This window comes from Squalius cephalus, assembly GCF_949319135.1.
Source record: "Squalius cephalus genome assembly, chromosome: 23".
NCBI classification, from domain to species: Eukaryota; Metazoa; Chordata; class Actinopteri; order Cypriniformes; family Leuciscidae; genus Squalius; species Squalius cephalus.
In genome coordinates this window covers 21,693,016-21,713,904 of record NC_137144.1, presented here as the reverse complement: position 1 = coordinate 21,713,904, position 20,889 = coordinate 21,693,016, and the positions used below count along the sequence as shown (strand labels likewise).

The window sequence follows — 20,889 nt, the reverse complement described above, 5'->3', positions numbered from 1 at the left end:
TTTCTTCAAAAACACAGATTTAGCCAGTATTGGAAGTCTTTATGAGCGAGTCATTAAATCAATCATTTTAAACCAATTATATATATATATATATATATATATATATATATATATATATATATATATATATATATATATATATATATTAGGGCTGTCAAACGATTAATCGCGATTAATCGCATCCAAAATAAAAGTTTGTTTTTACATAATATATGTGTGTGTACGGTGCATAATTATTTTCTATATATAAATACACACACATGCATGTATATATTTAAGAAATATTTGCATGTATATACTGTGTATATATATTTATATTATATATAATTTATATTATATCTAAATATTTTATATATAAATAACACATTTTTCTTAAATATATATGCATGTGTGTGGTGTGTATTTATATATAGAAAATAATTATACTCCATACACACACATATATTATGTAAACACAAACTTTTATTTTGGATGCGATTAATCGTTTGACAGCCCTAATATATATATATATATATATTAGGGCTGTCAAACGATTAATCGTGATTAATCGCATCCAAAATAAAAGTTTGTGTTTACATAATTTATTATGTATATATAATAATAATTCTAAATAATTATTTTTTTATTTCAATTTTAAATAGACTGCAACAATTAATATTTTGTCAGAACCTCTAGTTATTATGACATGTTTAGAATTGTGGGAGAATTGTGATCTCTATTTTTCCAGAATCATGCAGCTCTATAGGTATGTAATGCATTTTTATTGATCACAAATTAATGTGATGATTACATTCGTGATGATTACATTCATGATGACAAAAAAAAGTTTTGATGTTATGTTATATTCCTCTGTGAGTAATTAAAATAGCATATAACCAATCAAGGACCCAACATAATGCCAGTGGCTTTGTGTTGTTTCTTAATGATGCATATTTTATGTCATTAAAACCTTAGTTGTGTGTTTACTGTGAAATTATTTCCCCAGTCGTTTTACATAACACAATAACAACTAATTTCTCTAAGCAGACATGATGAATGTCATCGGAAATCTTTGGGGACTGACATGTAAGCGGAGATGCGCTAGTGGAGATCAGGAACATCCCAGGGGCCGAATCCCCTACAGCTTGGCAGGTTGAAAAGCCGGCAAGAAATAAAGACTACTGCCAGGCAAAGCGGTGCCCATGGGAAAGAGCGTTTTATTAAAAGATAAGATAGGCTGGAGACGAGCCACTATGAAGAACAGAACTGAAAAACCAGTTGGGATTTCTGTGAGGAGCCAATTGGATATTATGGCATACTTGCAAAATAAAAGGCTTTTATCAACATAAACACATATTCTGGGTTTGTCAAAATAAAATTGGCACTTCAGTGTGAATTAAACAGTAAGGGGGTCAGTTTTGGGATAGTGGGTATGGTGTTCGGTTGGAGCACCTACACCTCTGTCCATGCTTATATTTTTCTTAATATATAACTATTAATGGATTTCATACTGGTCATTTTCAGGACGCGGGAGGTTTGTCTCGCGCATCGGCAAGTGTTGGATTTTTAATCTAACTTTTGTGGATACATGACAGGCGCTAAGGGGCTTTTTCACGATGCTAACCCAAGTGCAAGGCAATATTTAATTTGAATAAATTAATATTAAAAAAAATTGTACCTTACTTATTTGTCAAGTGATAATATTTTTGTTTAGAACCTCTGCTCCAATTTAAACATAATGCGCTTACTCATAAAACTTTTCACAAAAGTGCATGAGTTATGATTGGCTGTTTGATTGCTGAACAGCCAATCAAAACTCTTAAAGAGTAATGGGATACTACAGTACTTTTAATGGGGTGTTCACAGTGTAATTATGGGAGTCATACCCCTTGTAATTCACACTTTTTCTGTTATCCATCATTTGCTTCCCACTTCCCACAAAAAAAAAAAAAAAAAGTAGCTTGGACGAGGGCATTCTTGAATTCTAATTGATTTCATCATCCCCTCTCACTCTGCACTCAGACAAGACCATCCGCAGTCCCACAGCACTGCTATAATTTATGTGGAGAATATTAAACACTCAGCTCTATTGATCCCCACCGCTCTTTATGTGACGTCTTCCTGCTGGGAATAACGGCTGAGGCCTTGTTAGGCACTCGTGAGGAGAAAAAGAGATCCTGTCAAGAGCACTGATTTCTTCTCCCATAGCAACTTAAACATGGAGGCTCAATCATTTTTGCTGTGTCAAAGGCTTTTTATTGCTTCATCTCTTGAATGTACCACAAGCCAAAATGGACAGTAAAGTTTTATTTGTGTCTTTTTAAAATGACTAAGTTGTTAACACATCTTGGCCCTCTGGTCTTTTCACAGTTTGTATCACTCTGTTTTTGTCAGTGTAGTCAGTGCTAGGAATTTTTCAGTTATTCTTTCTGAAGGTTACATTAGTTGCATCCCAAATGAAGCACTATATACTATGCACTTATACACGATGTACTTATGCACTATGTACTCAACCGTGTAGTGTAGGAACTTCATAAGGTTATTTAGTCATTCAACATTGGAGTCTGATTGCCCCTCTTCTGCTATACCATTAAAGCTGTGACAGTGAAGTGTCCAACATTCCACACTTCATTTTTTTTCGGTTAATTAAGTCCGTCATCCGGATATTGAAAGTGCATTTTTTCATTTTTTCAACACACTCACACTATTTATACTACAAAACAGCATGGAATAGTGCATAAGCCATTCACTCCAGTGATTTGTACAAAAATTATTTCAGCAACTAAATAAGTAGCTTCATACTGTACTTACTGTACCTACTATATAGCAGGTGTAAAACAGCAGCTTTGAGAAAAGATTAGATGACCTACAACTTCTGCAAGATTCTAAAATGTGCATCCAATGGGAATTTTACAATCCCATTAGTCCACGGGAGATGATTTGCAAATGGCAGTGAAGTTACACAACTAACACTGGTACTGCAGGTCACATGACAATGAAAACAAAAACATACACATTCTACATAGAATATACTTTTTTTTAAAAGTTTGCTAATTCATTACTTATTCAAAAGAAGTTCCTACTCACACGATTTTGGACGCTGCTGCTTTCTTTATGGCAAGTTATTGAATCATTTACTCATCTGGTTTGTTAACTGATTTAGTAAGAAGTAAGAAACAAATCAAAAGTAAACAAATCATTTAAATATTCATTCAATTGATTTGTTCAAAACACTGATTCATTAAGAAATCAAAAGTGAGCAAATCAGTTAACTACTCATCCATTTTTAAAACAATTTAAAAGATAATTGCGAGATAAAGTCAGCATTTTTTTTCTCACAATTGCGAGTTTATACATAATATATATGTATATATAAAAGTTAAATATTAACATTTACATAAAAAATGGTTACATTTTCCTCTGAGCTTGTGTGATTGAGTGGGGGAGGGGCTAATTTGCATATTCATAGAACCGCATATACTAAATGAGGCAAGTAGAGTTACTCAAGTTATTTTAAAGGAGAACTCCGGTCAATTTTAACATTGAGCTAATTTTTTTTGTACATTTGGAGTGCTGTCAGTACAGAGAACAACGACAAAAATCGGTGTTGCCTACACAGTGTTATCCTCTTTTTAAAATTTGCACCCTGTTGACTTCAATGGGGCAAGTTTTAAACCTGCTTTTAGCCGATTGTCTCGATTGTCGAGTTCACGCGCGTGATCATAGGTAACTAAACCTATGCTCGTGAACTCGACAATCGATTACTATGGACTTCGACCGAAAACAGGATGTAAATACAGGTATGTGCGCTGGCTGAATAAACATCATTTTTATTCATATCTTTCACATCTACTGCAGTCAGATTCACCCGTGTTCACTCCGAAGGAATCACTCACATGACCTGTGCACTTGTAATGACACATCAAGGATGTTAAGAGGCTAAAAGCAGGTTTAAAACTTGCCCCATTGAAGTCAACAGGGTGCAAATTTTAAAAAGAGGATAACACGGTGTAGGCAACACCGATTTTTGTCGTTGTTCTCTCTACTGACAGCACTCCAAATGTACAAAAAAAAAAAAAAATAGCTCAATGTTAAAATTGACCAGAGTTCTCCTTTAAGGCATGAGGTTTTTTTTTTTTTTTTAAAGGTCCCGTTATATGCCCCTTTTCACAAGATGTAAAATAAGTCTCTGATGTCCCCAGAGTGTGTATGTGAAGTTTGAGCTCAAAATACCCAACAGATCATGTTTTACAGCATGTTTAAATTGTCATTTTTTGGGGCTCAGAAAAACGAGCTGTTTCAGTGTGTGCCCTTTAAATGCAAATGAGGTGCTGCTGGACGACACAGGGGGCGGAGCTTCATGAGCTCGCGCTCAGTCTGTCAGGACAATTTCATCTCACGGAATGATGATAATATCAGAAACTCTCAGTAACGGTGTTCATTTCGAGTCGGACAATAACACCTACAGAGTCAGAGTGCTGTATAGAGATGAAACAGGTATGGTTTAGTAGTTTAATTACGGTTATTATAACGTATTTGTCATCTGCTTGTAGGCTATGTATCCATTATTTATTAATAGCCTACAAGTCTGCTGTCTGAATGATGATCAAACATATACTGATGAGTTTAATAAAGTTTATTGTACATCACACAAAAGATGAAGCGTCAGTTTTACTTCAGAAAATCACCGTAAGAGCTGAGTAAACACAGTAGGCTAAGTTATAAGAAGTGCACAAGTAGCCAGTAGAGTTGAGGGAGCATTTCTGTGGGCGGAGGTTAGTCAAGAAAGGGTTCTAGTGACATCACTAAAGAAGGAAGTAGAGGGATGTAGTCCAATCGAGCCGTTTTTTGTAGTCAACTTCTGTTAAAGGAGCTGTATGTAAGATTGTGGCCAAAACTGGTACTGCAATCACTTTCAAATTACTGTATAGAGCGGTGTATCCCCTCCCCCTCCCCCTGACTCGAGGTTGCCAGATAGGCTGCAGGATCCAGCAGGAACGTAGGCTGCAGTTTGTAGCTGCAGCTGTGGTAACTAGAGCAGAGCTGGCAACCCGGATGCAGAAACACTACTGACTTCGTGATTGGTAGATAGATGGAGGGCGGCGCTTCAGGCCAAAACACAAGATGACAACATCAACATCAGTTGAGGGCTGCAACTTCACTTTTTAAATGACAATATCCTGGCCGTACTACTTTTGTCAGTGATATAAGTATTTGAAATGAACATGATTTCTTAATGTCTAGTGACATATCAGGGCCATTTTATGATTAATTGAAATACATTTCTTACATACAGCTCCTTTAAATAAAATATCTCGCTTGGCATTGAACTTTGAGCTTTATAATTTTACAGATATTATTTATGCTCTAACAGCAACATTACACACTAACTAAAGTTTGAAACATGGGATCACGCAGAACGGGACCTTTAAGGAAAAAACATTTAAATATGTCATTTTGGTGATTTTGATTTTGGCTTAGAAAAAGACAAGGTAACAGCAAATATTGTGTTTAAAATGTAAGTTAGTCAATATTAAACCCCTTACCTGACAGGGATCACTGGTGATCCCAGATTATTTTAGTTCAAAATATGTTTGAGCTTATATATCTCAATATTAATAACAGTCTGGTTAATTTTGAGTCTTGAACTATAAACTCTCAAGGGTTGGCTTTCTAAATGTATGTGTGTTATGTTTCTATTCAGAATTACTTATGAGCAGTAACCTTTTTATTTTGGGCATTTCATGTATGCAGCACTTGCCAAAATTGGGGGTGATGAGCAAGGGGTTAAATTAATCTGACACTAATTTCACACATTTGAAAAAAAATCTATATCGCCCTCGCAATGGTTAAATCTTTGCGAATAGGATTACATTCAGAAGATGTCAATCTAACAAACCAGCACTTATATGCATTTTTATGCACTTATTTCATTAGGAGGGAGGTCAAGAGGATGCAGTTTAGTTAAAAGAAGCTGTAAGATAACCAAAGGCTGCAAGAAGCACTCCATGTCCTTTTCTTATTAGTCCTACCTTTCATTCAGCGCAGTGGGATGCCATTTCTGGCTCACAGAACTCAAACTTCCCTAAGGACACCCTGCTCTGCAAATTCGGTGCGGAAATGGGTACAGATTAGAGCATTATTAGTCAAGCCTTTAACTTCATCTTGTGAGCACACACATACACATGCGCGTTTGCCCTTCAATAATCTCCACAGCTCAGTAGGAGTGAGAAGTGGCAGGTACCTGGCGATACCATATTAATTATGTTTTAGTGATACATCAACTATTCCAATTCAGTACTGTCATGTTGCAATTATTCATTCACTTTTCTCTCAGGACTGCAGTAGAAGAAATTAGACGAACAGCAACTCTTAAATATGCTTAGTTGACAGGTATCTCGAATACATTTCACTTTAGTGGAGATAAATATATTTTTTTACATTTCAGTTCCTCCCAGAATAGCCTTTGAAAACTATATTTTAATAAGTGTCATCATTTCAGAGTCAAATTGAACACAGCTTGGCATTTTTTTAAATAGGTTTAAATGTAATATTTTTAGTCTAATTGAGCTACTAATAATATTTTTTAATGAAAATATGAACATGCTTACAGAATTCAACTCCTGCATTTCCACTAGGATCAAGAAGTTTTCAAACCCAGCGACTCTGTACAGACTATTCTTTTCCAAGCCAATGTCGGACTGCTTCCTTAAATCCTGATGGATGGACCTTTTGATCGCTTTCACCACTGAAGAGTCACCAGGATGTCTTGATGGAACTAGACAGGAAATGAAGTGGTGACAGCTGATGTGGAATTCGTCTGTTCAGACACTGGATTAAAAGCTTTGACCAACTCTTCAGCATTTGTGATGTCCATCTTGTTCAGTCTCCGGACAGTATCGCAATATCCCTTTTAAAATTGTCCATTGAAAGCTCCAATATCTTCTGGCTTCTTTCAAATCAAGTCTGATGCTCCAGTGTAGCTCCTAGGTGACTCTTGTGGGATTCGGAGAACAAAGGTATTACATTTAAATTCCCCCTGTGGTGATCTAGTTTTTAATGTTGTTTGTATGTCTATGTGGTGTTTTTAATATGCTTTAAGACAAACCATGTGCAAATTCATAAGTCAACACCATTGCTGAGTATTTTCTCCTTAAAACTGCAGTGAACCAAAGACAGTCTCAAAAACGCGGTTTGAAATCCCTTGTGTTTCTGATATCACAAAATACCTAGTAACCAATCACATCAACATGTGATCAATAACAAGTGGATCTCTGAGCTTATGTGAGTGAGTGGGGGAGGGGCTAATTTGCATATTCATAGAACCGCATATACTAAATGAGGCAAGTAGAGTTACTCCAGTTATTTTAAGGCATGAGTTTTGTTTTTTTAAAGGAAAAAACATTTAAATATGTCATTTTGGTGATCAAAGGTGAGTTTAAAGGGATAAAACGATTGACTACAGGGGGACTTAAAATAATTGTTAACCAAGTGTTGGTATAAAAACAATTAAGAAGCATGTTTATCGTACGTCAAAACCTTGTTTTCAACTACACTTTAGCCAGAGCTGAAGTTTTCTTGCTTCAATATTTCTCACCGCTAGCACTAGTAAACACACGTCTTATGCTTCAGGAAGTAAACACAAGGTTGCTTGTTCCCGATTGCCCGAGAGAGAGTATTTCACGGCCTTGTACGAAATATCACTTAAGTTTCCATGGTATCCATTTTTACGGTTCGTTCAGTATGATGTCTGAAATTTCTTTCCACGCTTGGTCTGGCTTTTGCTGCTAATCTAATGGCAGATTTGTTGCTGACCTTGCTAACAATCTCTAAGGTGTTGTAAGTTTACAAACTGTTATGTGAACACGATTTGTGGGCTTTGCACTGCCGGTCTGCACACCTTGTAATACTTTGCTACAACGTAGTTGCAGAGGAAGCCTTGCTGCTTGGATTCATGGTTCAACAGAGAGTAGAACGTACAGACTGATGGTGCTAAAAGATGAGGATTAGGAAGCTATGATTGATAAAGGCCATTGGGGAACATAAGCAACAGGGTCACAATGTGACTCTAGAAACACCCCAGAGACTTTTAGTCAATACAAGTTGAGTCGACATGAAATGGAAGTCATAATAGTCTTTTCTCTTCCCAATTGTGACGTATGTGTTCGAGTTAAACGGCTTCTCAAATGTGGAAAAATAAAGTAGGGCGGGACTTGAATTGTTTGTAGGGAATTGATTGGATGGTTGTGGTTTGCCATTGCTGTGACCTCATGTTGTCCCGAATCAATGTAAGTGCTTTCTATAAAATTATAAGCCTCATTTTTTTTTTTTTTTAAATCCTACAAAAATTGGCCCTTCGCTGTGACCTCGACCACCCATCCAAACCCTGCTTAGCTTTCAGAAACAGTCACAAACGTAATGGTGACGCAAACACTGATTTCCATTAGAAATACCAATATCAAGACAAGAGCTAAATGCTTTATTGATTAGCCAATTGAAATTACACGACTATAGTTACATTGATTTGGACTTTTACATTGACATTACATAGACTGTGAGTTTCGCTGAACTTGACGAGTAACTTAAAGCAGCTTTGCTTTATTCGTCTCTAATTAATCAGCATCAATGAGCAGGAGTTTAATACTTTACGACTTGTTGACGTGCCATAAAACGTTTATTGTTCGGGAGTTTTAAAGGATACAATGTTTATGCTTTCATAAAAGCTTTTCGGAAATCAAAATGACAACAGAGAAATACTTGGTTTGTCAAGGGCTGCTGGTCTGAATTTAAAGATGAAAAAGGCAAGTTTTTCGGGCTCACTTAGCAGGGAATGCTCGCTCATGTAGCCTGACATGAATAATTCTCTCTGAAGGGGGGTGAGCGTTTTCTCGTATCTCTGCAGATGCACGGCCTTAACAACTTCCCGTGTAACGTCAATGCATTTCGCTTTGCAGCGTTTTTGTGCTCGCAATAACAACCAACAGTTTGCTTATTTATTCACTTTCAAGAAATAAACAAATAATGAATCAAGCCCGCTGCGTCTAAAAGGATATCTCTTATGAAAGCAGAACATGGAAAAAAAAAAAAAAACTTGGCTAAGCACAGATAGAGTTATCCCGAGCCGTAATTGGCACAGACTCTGTAAACAATAACAGATATAATTAGACGTGGCATAGGGCAATTGCTCACGGCCTCAAAATCTTGACGCATAATCTCCCATTTGTCAAATTTAATTGTTTTGTTTAATTGATGCATTGTAAATTCTTAATTATTTCATTGCATTTTCTAAGGTAATTATGAATTTTAACAAATTAACTCATAAGACAACCTTTACCGGATGCTGATAGCAGGACCTCCGTATAATTGAGACACTGTAGGGCCGCTTGCTTCCTCTCCAACTGTTATTGTTCTCCTGTTTTTGTTTTGGAATCTCAGGGGTCAGCAGTATTTTGTCCAGGTCATTGATTGCATGAGGTTTGGAGTGAGTCCTATCGATTGAAACCTCTGCCACTTTAGAGGGTTTTAACCACACACTCTGAAACCAAGCGCGGTCCGCAAAGGCCAAAGCCTCTGTCCCTGTGCAGATAAAAAGCAAGTGAACATGAAAAAAGGCCCGTATGCTATCTAAAGCCAATATATTTATATATATATACTTTTTTTTTTCCATGAGGAAGTGAAGCCTCATCATAAAGATAGGCAGTGTCATTTTGGAGAGAGAAAACTTTCAATCTTTCAAGGGCTGTGGTGTGATTTCTTTTCAAGGTGGAAAGTGCCGGGGTTTTTTTCCACAGACTATTCAATTATTGCCTGAAAGGTCTCCCGGAGACTGCCGAGACAGTTCAAATATTTATTCATTTACGGTTGCATTCAATTCTGATTTATTTATTTAATTCTTCACTGATTTATTTGTTTGTTTTGTGCTCCACCTCACAAGAGCAAACTATTTTATATGCCATTGTTTTTAAAGGTAACTTAGACATTTACAATGGGTAAACATTGTATACGATGTGACTGTATTATAAGACACGATGTACAAATACTGTAGATTTTAGGGAAAAGGACAGTGATTTTAACACACACAAACATTTGAGGTCATGCTTAACAGTTATTTTACCATGTTTAAAAAAGTGTACAACATAAAGCAAGTGCATGTCACTGTAATGCGCAGCCTCTAGTGGCATATTGTTTTTATAAAATGGCTATATAATAAAAAATGTTAATGTTCAATAAATGGCTTAATTTGATAATATTAGATACAATTAATAATAATTATTATTCTACAAGGTGATATAGTTGGAAGTAAAATATAAATACAAAATATGATAATATAAAATATTAATGTTTCAAAAAATGCTGTTGCCGGACAGAAACGTCATATTTTCATATTTTGTCTTTTTTGTTGTTGTCTTAAATCATTATTATTGGTCACTATTTACGTCTGTCTGTGGGTATAGAGTGCGACGGTCTGGTTCCAGAAGTAAAAACTCCATTCATTTTCTCCACAGGGAAATTGATATTTAATGAACACTATCTTTAATGATAACTAACCTTTAAAGACAGCCTTACCTTACCTTACTGTGAGGTGAGCTACGAGGTGGTTAATCGATAGTACTTGCTTCTGTTTAATCCATTAACCCGCATTATTTAACTTAGTATAAAAATCATCATGTTGAATAGTGTAATGTGGGGAAAAACTACATTACCCATGATGCTGTACAGAAAATTACACCAATCAGAGTCTAAATAAGCAAATTGTGGCAAAAGATCTCTTTCGCTCCGCCCACTCCCATTAAGCACCACAAATGAAACAAGTCGTATACTGTATTTAGATGGCACATCCAACCGCTTCAGACATTTTGGTGCTCCCACAATCTTGGAACAGTGTAAGAATCAATGATGCCACAACACTGCACAGATTCTGGTTGTGAAACCACTGAAGAAATGGGATAACCTTGTGAGGATGTGTTGGTTTGTATTATTATATCACAGTTTTTTTTACTATGTTATTTTTTAATGGTGTGATGTTAATGCCTTTGTCTTATTGTGTTAGTTTAGCAAAGTCCTAAAATAGATATGCATACATGCATCTAATTACGGTTGCAGAGACTCTCTCGAATGTTCACGGACTGGTGTCATGACAAATCGGCTTTGACTGTTCCAATATGGCGGACGGCTTATGTATAGCGGCCCATAGAAACAGCCGCTAATGAGGCTTATGAGTCTCTGCTTGTCTTTGATGCAAAGGTAAATAAAGAACTGGTTGTTTGAATAAGTACAGCTCAGATGTGGCCGATCTAATGTTGGATTAAACACATATATGTCCGACATTTGCTGGTCAAAAACATAACTCCTTTTGAGCTTGATTTTTTTTTTAGTCACATTTTAATAATATAATGACTTGTAAATGTCTGAAAGCCACAACATCAACTTTGACAACACAGTGTTTAAGTTCCCACTTTTAAAGGGATAGTTCACTTTGAAATACAATTTTGGTATGTTTTAGCTTACCTCAAGGGCATCCAAGATGTAGGTGTCTTTATTTCCGCAGTAGTTTCAATTTTGATATTTTTAAGTCAAACCGTTCTTGTCTGTCAGTCATATAATGCAGGTCTATGGTCACCACTTCAAAGAGCATGCACAGAGAAGTCCAAATTAAACAATTCCCCATCGTAAGTGCACATTGATGGCCTAAGACATGAAACGAGCGGTTTGTGTGAGAAAACGAACAGTATTTATATCGTTTTTACCTCTTGTACACTTAACGGCGCTTGCGCAGACTAAGCCAGAACGTGCGCACGCGCCCTCAGATCACTTGGACGTGGTTGTGTAGAGGTAAAAACGATATAAATACTGTTCGTTTTCTCACACAAACCGCTCGTTTCGTGTCTTAGGCCATCAATGTGTACTTACGATGGGGAATTGTTTAATTTGGACTTCTCTGTGCATGCTCTTTGAGGTGGTGACCACAGACCTGCATTATATGACTGACAGACAAGAACGGTTTGACTTAAAAATATAAAAATTGAAACTACTGCGGAAACAAAGACACCTACATCTTGGATGCCCTTGAGGTAAGCTAAAACATACCAAAATTTAATTTCAAAGTGAACTATCCCTTTAAAGAAAGTATTTCCCACATTGCTTTTGCTTATTAGCTGTGGGCATTAGTGTCAATTTACAATTTAGTCTTGGCCATATTGCAAAAGACCATTTATACTATCGTCCCCTCGAATAATTAAATGCAAGCAATTTAAAGATGGACACACTCACACACACACACACATGCAGGCATGATCCCGATCCGAGGGGAAGATCTGACCTCAACAGTCTAAGGCCTGACACTGGGGGATCAAGCCCGTGTTCGGCATTATCTTCTTCCTCTATTTATAGTTTACACAATTAACCAGAGGAGACCTTCATTAGCCCGTGTTCAATCTGCAAGACCTGCCCTGGCTTGCTGAACAGGTGTTCCTTAATAATCGCACCCCTGTCTGCCAGATAAACCAGCGCTGAGAGTTTTTCCTTCTCTGTTTCAATCTGTTCCAACTCTTTATGCTGCGTTGCATCATGGCATAACAGATGTACCGGAAACAGAGTTTGTCAAGATTGTCATGTTAGTCAGTTTTCTAGGTTTTTAAACAAAATTACAGCATCCTAATGCACTGACTATCAGTTTACGCAACACTGCCCATGACAGAGATAGAAAACCTTTAGGAAAATCACTGATATAACATTTTTACCTTATATTTTTACAACATTGTTTGCACGTCTTTGCAACATTTTGTGAACCTCATTATCAACTCGGTAGTAAAGGTCATCATCAAATAACATAAAATAGTATTAATTCTGAGAAAGAGAGGCTCAGATATGTCATGTCTTTTTTTTTCTTCATAATAATTTGTAAATCTGATGATCTCCAGTCAGACCTGTTCAATATACTTGAATGTATTTTAGTACAGAGGGCAAATGGAGAGTAACGGTTATATGTAAAATTGACCTTTTTTGTCCTTCACTCTCTCAAATAATATTGGTACAACAATAAATGCTATTTTTAGTATGAAAGAAAAAAAAAGAATGTAGTGAAAACATTAGTCTCTATAATGTAAAATAACATTAGAATAATATACAATAAACAACTATATATCTAAACAAATATATAAATATATAGATAATACAATTATATATAATTTATGTATATAATTTTGTGTGTGTATACATACAGTATGTATATTTATTTACACACTCAAAATAATACAAATATACTTTATGTATTTAATCTCACTTTATTAACCAATGTCTTTGCTGCTGACCTTCGATGATCTAATTAAACCATACTAATAAACAAAAATGACTTTAGATTTATCATATTTGTTTCTTTTCATATGTGTTGAATTTTCTTTTCCTGTGTCCTATTCTTCTGCGATCTAGAAAAGCAGCACAGCTGACAGGTTTGACGTGTGAAGTTGCATTTCCTTTAGCTTGAGACTTATTCATTTCACTATTGGTGTAAAAGGGCCTTTACATTTGCCAAAAATATAACTTTTCTTGTTATTTAAAAACAAACAAGCAAGCCCAGCCCAGGTGAGAAAAAGTAATGCAATACATTACTTCCCATAAAAAGTACTGTTACTGTTTTAGGGAATAACACAATACTGTAATGCATTACTTCAACACTGCAAGTTATCTAAAATGCCTAGCTATGTAATGTATTCAATTCAAGATGTTTTTCTCATTGTTTAGATTAACTTGCACCAATGAATAATTCACAATAAAATAAAGAATGTACATTATGAAAGTAAATAGGGTCACTTTTCATTTCATGTTACTTTAAGTCCAAAGTCATTTTTATTTCATTGCACTAGAGCTTGGCTCTGACACTGATCTATTTTTCATCATAAATCTATGATGACTAATACTTCTAAAGTCTTGGTCACCGCTTGCCCCAAAGGAATCCATTTAATTTCTAATCAAAACACAAACTGCCCCTCTCTGAAGATGGAAAATGTGCTGTTTACAGTAGTGATATCTAAAGCATAACCATGCATGATAATCTGAACTATTACTGTAGGGAAGCAACACAAACTATGTTAACATCGTCCCTCTGGCTAATAATACACAAGGCCTGGACAGAGAGATGTGGTGTTAATGGGCGTGAAAGCGACAGGCTTCAGCGCACCAGTGTGTGAATCTCCCTACAGTCCCAGAAATGCAGAATCATCACTTTCCCGCGAGTTCTGTGATCTGATATGAGGAACCGCGAGGTTGCATTAGCCCATACGGCAGTGCTGAGGAAGCTCTCTGTTTATCATATTATGTAATTGTATGAAATCTGTTAGCACAATACATTTACGGCTTCACATTACGGTGACATTCGACATGGCTGCTGCCAAGATGCTCCTGATAACAGCCTAAAGTCTCGTAAAATACAATGACCAGATTTTTTGAATCTCAAAAAAAAAAAAAAAAAAATCTGTCAAAAAAAAAAAAAAAAAAAAAAAATCAAAATCAAACAGACATGTTTTATACATTTTAATATGGAAACCTAAAGACAAAAATAAGGCCTTAAACTCTTAGTCAATATATTTTGGGGAAAATACTGTATGCTACCATTTAATTACCATATAATTAAAAAATATATATATATGTTTTTGAAAGAAGTGTCTTATTCTCACCATGGCTGTATTTATTTGATCAAAAATACAGTAAAAACAGCAATATTGTGAAATAATTATTACAATTTAAAAATAACTGTTTTCTATCTTAATATATTTTATATATATATTTAATTTATCAGAATTTTCAGTAATCAGTAATCATTCAATATTCTAATTTAGTGCTCAAGAAACATTTCACATTATTATCAATGTTGAAAGACAACTGTCCTGCTTTAATATCTTAAAATGTTAGCAACACCAAATTATAAAATATTCATTTTAAAAATGTAATGTTTGTATGCGAACTTGTTAAACTTTTGGACATATGTAAATAAATTTAATAAAATTTAAATATGCCAAAATCAGTAACATTTTTGCAAGTTTCGGCGTTGCAAATTCAGCCTAAATTAAGTTGGCTTATATACTGGTGGGGGAAAAATGGTGTATAAACATATAACATATATATACATATAGTTATTTTTTACAGTGATTTAGTTAAAGAAAATAGAATGAAATAATTTGCTTGTTGTCTTGCCGTGCTTCAGAAATGGTCCAAATGATGTTATTTCTCCATCATTAAAATTAGTTAATCATTTTTCATCTTGTTCCCTCTTCATAAAAAAACAAACGCAAGTTCAAAGACATTGCAGTTTGACCTGAGAAAGATTTGAGCACAACCTACAATAAAAGTACAGTTATTGGAACTGATCTCGGTAAAAGTGTTAAAAACACGCTGATCATTCATCAAAGGGCAATAAGGGTCGGAGAGGGCTGGTAAAGAACTGCAAACAGAGCAGGATGGAGTGAACAACATTGAAAAATTTTAATCAGTTCCAATTAGGAGACGTGAGGCGCCCATGTCTCAGACCTTTGAGGAAGAGAGATACTCTCAGCAAAAGACCATGTTTTGATGTCATTACTTTAAAAGTCAGATCTCAAAGGCATCAGCGAGGGAAGTTTATGAAGTAGCCTGGAGGCGTTCTTTAATCTGACCCCCCTGGGCATCTCCAATTGCATGGAAAAACAATTATTTTCATCCCTTCCTGCCGGGAGTTTGGATTTGCTTTAATTATAAGCCGTATAGTTGATTATTTCTTGCTAGTGTTTTAACTGATTTGTTTGAAAGCGGCGTGCAACGAAAAGCCAATACACATTGCTAATATTTCATTTTCATTTGCAGCATGTATTGAATAATGGTTGGTTTTAGATTAACGTCAACTTTTAAGGAGCTGCTTATAAATCATACTCTAAGTTATTACTCGCTCAGTGTTTTGCCACTCCTCTCAACTTCTTGGCTGTACAAAGATATGCAACATTTCTTAGTAACAAATGATCAATGAACTCATGGGGAAAAATCACTAAATAGACCACTTTAATATAACAATAGTTTCTCCTAGATCGAATGGACAACAAATTGACACATCGGATTAGAAAATAACTCCAGAAACCAAAATGTTCATTTGTAAATCAAAACTTCAAAATTAAAATTCTGCAGTTTCAAACCCATGATGTGGATCACAAAATAAGTTTTGTTTTTGTTGTTGTTTTTTGGTCCATACGAGAAAGTCTGTGCATGTTGTTTTGGACCCCATTGACTTTCACTGTAGGGACAAAAACAAGTAAAATGTTCTTTAAATTACAAGTGGTTAAATGATGACAGCATTTTCATGGGTGAACTTGATATAAAGCAATATTTGAGCAATAAATGATAAACCACAGCAAGTTTTGGAGAAAGTAAAGAAATGACTCCACCATCCCCAAAATGTACCAATGACAGACTCAATCAGCCAATATGGCGGGTTTGGAAATAGAGCTGTCATCATTTGACAGGGATATGGTTATGTTGAGACACTAATAAGACAAGTGTGCATTACGCACACACACACACACACACACACACACACACACACACACACACACACACATAAACATATAAGCTACAGATGGTCTCACAGGAACACACGTTGCCCTAGAAAGGACAAATATTCTCTCCAGGAAGATTTTATTTAAAAGGCCAGTGTGACTGACTGATGTTTTACCTTACTTAAAGGAATTTCTGTCATTATTTACTCAAGTGTATGTTGTTCTAAACCTTTATGACTTTTTTTCTGTGAAACACAAAAAGTCATTTATTTAAGAATATCATGCTTGTTTCCGGCAAATTTAGATTTGCTCTGCAAGTCAGTCTGGCCAAGAGCCCATTCAAGACCATTTCCAGTCTTTCCAAATCTTGGCACCAATCACAAACGGTGAGGCGGGCTTTACACGATGACGATCGCTCTGATTGGTTTTAGGTCTATCCAATTGCGCCTAGAGGCATCCTTTGGAAATGGGAAGTGAATGAACCTTCCCCAGACCCACTCTCAGTTACGACTGAGAAGGGTCTGGTGTCAACCAGGCTACCCACTTGGTGCATTCATAAAAGAAGTAGCATTGTCTGACTCGTTCAAGAATCGTCTTTGAATGAATCAATTGTTCCAGTTCACAAAAAATGTTCAAGTTCCAACCCGCTATATGCAACACCTAATGGCCAAAAATATCACAATATGAGATATTACATCTGACGACTTCCTGTCTGAGATCTACGACAGACACAGAGGAGCAGGAGTTTACCTCCACATTCATTTTCATAACAATGTCAGTTATTATGCTGTCAATCACAGTGGTGTCATGGGTTTTGTGATACACTGAGCTGTGCAGCGCACTGAACATCATAACTCACAGAGAAGGCTGTCACATCCCTAATTGCATTAAGACGGGATGAGCACTTCTACTAACAACATAATCAAGACAACTGTCTCCCTGGTCCTCTGAGGACCACCGGGGGAAGAGGAGATCATCAGCTCTGTCTTTGGGTGAAACTGTTAAACCTCGTCTGAGAGCAAGAAATGTGGTTTAACAGCACTAGAAATGCCTAGTTTGCCATCGTCAATGCTTGTCGCCCATTTTATTACAAATAAAAAGGATTCGCGAGGGCACGAGTGGAAAACTGTGCATTTGAAAGAACTAAAACTTCAGGCAAAGAATAAATCGCAAATGAAAAAGCTTATTCATATCTTGCTTGCTTTTGACAGCAATACGATTAAATACAGATGAAAATGGAACCCTTGTTCTCCTGAGATGCAATTAATCTCACAAATGTCTCCTCTAGAGTTTCATAAGATCTCAAAAACATGTCCAAATGTGTTCGGATTTGTCAAAAGTCACATTTCACATCAAATTCTTCCAAAACGAATCGATGTATCACATGGTTTGACGTCAATAATGTTGTCAAACCATTTAAATGTGAGATTTGAGATCAGTGTCAAAGGGGGAAAAAGACATAAAAAATATTTAATTCTATACATTTTTATGTAAGACATGTGAACCCAGATTTAATGTCAAAAATGTTATATTTAAACGCATGAATGAGATTTGAAATCTGAACAAGAAATATCTGAGACACTATACCAGGTTTAAAATCAGTATGTCCTATTTAAACTCAATGAGATTTGAAATCTGCATCAGAGGGAGAATATTTAGTACATACAATATTAAATAAAATCACTATAAAAATATATATATATTATTTAAAATAAATAAATATTTTAAGGTAGCTACTTTGGGTTGGCCTGAACATTTGGAAGTTGATTTTGCAGTGTGTTTTGGCAGGTAAGGCTCAAGAGATTCACTTCTCTCTGATGTCTGAACACAAGTCTCGCTTTTGAAGCCGTTAAAAGTGCATTTTTGAGATTATGTGAATTAGTGCCTGAGGCTAATCTGCAGAATATTAGAAGCTTCATGAAACCTGAAGACCAAACGAATGCAGAGTTTGCCGAGTTTTATTCCCACTTGGCCATTTGTGTCCCAATCACCACAGGAAGCAACTCATCACACACAAGTTCAGCAGTCACACTTTCAGAGGGAAGCCATGTAATGATGGAGACATCCGTCCCATATCAGCTGCCACATATTGGGAAGTTACTTGCCCTGGACCTCAAACAAAGACCTTGGGTTAAGTTAATTCCAAGGAAATGCATTGATAAAATGTATTACTTGAATGCAATATTGTTTTGGATAAAACAGTCCAAGCAGAAAGCATTACAGATAGGCAGCACATGTTTGTTACATGAAGTGTCTGTTAAAATGAGCAGATCGCTGTCCTTCCTCCTCCTCCTCCTCCTCCTCCTCCTCCTCCTCCTCAAAAAAAAAAAAAGGAACTTTGAGGACAAACTTAAATCTTACTTATTTAGTAGATTCTTTGATACGTCACCACTTCCATTAATTCCCCCAAAATGCCTTCAGGGATCAGCGAGATAAGTAATATAAGACAAACATGGAGTCTAACCAATACTGTCACAGAAATTATGATCTTATAAAGGAGACAAACACTTTTAATCGTCTATGTTCTAATGCTATTGAAAGTGTTTCTGTTCTTGGTAGCAAATGGTGCCAGCAACACCAAGGTCATGGGTTTGATACCAAATGGAAACACATACTGTGTCTTGAATAGACAGTAAATCACTTTGGATAAAACTGTCTGCCAAATACATTAAAGGGATAGTTCGCAGACTGAATTTCGGCTTTTATTCACATATAAACATTCATTGCACAAATCAGCTGTGGTAAACAGAAGCTCACGCATGTTTGCGTGATGTGCGAGAACCAAAGAGGTTCATTCTCGTGTTACGCAGCAGTTTGAGCTTCAGCAAGAACCAATAAGATTCATTCTCATGTGTAACGCAGCATGTTTGAGCTTCCGCAGTAACCAATTAGGTTTGTTCTTGCGTGCCAAGCAGGTTCGGTCGAGCTTGTGTTTATGTTCGCTGATCAATGTTTATATGTGAATAAAAGCCTAAATTCAATCAGTTCATCATATAAAGCGATCAAGTCTCTTCAGAAAATTTGGACTAAACCGTTCAATGATTAGTTTCACAATCTCTTTATGAACTTTTTGAAGCGTCAAAGTGGTAGTTGCGTAGCTGTCAATGGAGGGACAGAAATCTCTCAGATTTCATCAAAAAATCTTCATTTGTGTTCCAAATATGAATGAAACTCGAAGGGTTTGCAACAACATGAGGGTGAGTAATTAATGACAGACTTTTCATTTTTGAGTGAACTGTCCATTTAATGTAATCTAAATGTAGAATTTTTTTTCTTCTTTACTTCTTCTAAAAAAACCCGACCTAAATAAATAAATGAATAAAATGACCAGCTATAATAAATAATAATTAGACATAATTAGACAATAATTAAAATAACTAAAAATTAAAATAATAAAATGAATAGAACAATAAATTAATTGCTCACAAATGAGCCAAAATAACTATAAGAAAAACAACCACAATAATTTAAATATGCCATAAAAGTCATTCAGGAAGGTACTCACCACTGATGAAGTCAGTGTGACGACTTGCTGGATTTAGAGTTGCTTCATTCGGCGAAACACGAAATTGCCTGTTTGACCTTGCAAGTTCCCGGGACATTATCACAAAAGTATCTTCATTTTAGTGCACAGATACAAAAAAAAAATGCAGCTTCCAAATTCCGTGTTTGGTTAAAAAACACCATCCTTTATTCAAACCCCGATGTAATTTGAACTTTTCTTTCAGCCTTAAGAGGGCAGAAGTTCAGGGGCGCATCATCTCTCAACGTAATGACTCACTCGATTCTCCTCCCTCACCTGTGGAACGAATCACAGATGCCGCATGTTGTTTGGCGCGAGTCTTTCGTTGAAGTGCTGCTGACTGACAAGACCTTGACTACTGGTTTGGAAGTGAAACCGTACGTCCGTACACCAAAGCGCTGACTTAAGATGCCATGCGTTGCTTCCCCCCTCTCTCCTTCTTTCTGCGAACATGTGTTAGTGTGTGTATGTGCGAGGCAGCGTGTGAGTGTGCACTTGCCAGTGTTCCCTCGTCAACTAAAGCTTGTTCTGTTACAGCATTCTGCTGCATCACATTTAGGCTCATCTCTCTCTTTCTTTCTCTCCTTACCTCCCTCCTCACTATCATCACTCTCAGCCTCCCTTCCTCGTTCAGTCACACGTGAGGAAGCGCGCAGTATGACAGGAATACAAATAAGCTGTTTAGTCTGAAACCCTTAAAGACACAATTGTCTTCCTTTGCCTCTGACAATTTTAGATGCTGCCCTGGGCAAAATGGATGCCCCTCTCTCTCTCTCTCTCTCTCTCTCTCTCTCTCTCTCTCTCTCTCTCTCTCTCTCTCTCTCTCTCTCTCTCTCTCTCTCTCTTTTCTCGGTCACCCTCACCTGGTCT

At 36.2% G+C, this 20,889-nt stretch overlaps 1 protein-coding gene across 1 annotated transcript in view; it reads right to left on the bottom strand.

Annotated features, from left to right (window-relative positions):
- Positions 1 to 20,659, bottom strand: part of lrrc4ca (leucine rich repeat containing 4C-a) — a 202,074-nt gene extending 181,415 nt beyond the window's left edge. The window contains exon 1 of the mRNA XM_079858755.1: positions 20,002 to 20,659. The gene's annotated coding sequence lies outside the window, so the exon portion shown is untranslated. The remainder of the gene's footprint in view (positions 1 to 20,001) is intronic.
- Positions 20,660 to 20,889: the final 230 nt, after the last annotated feature.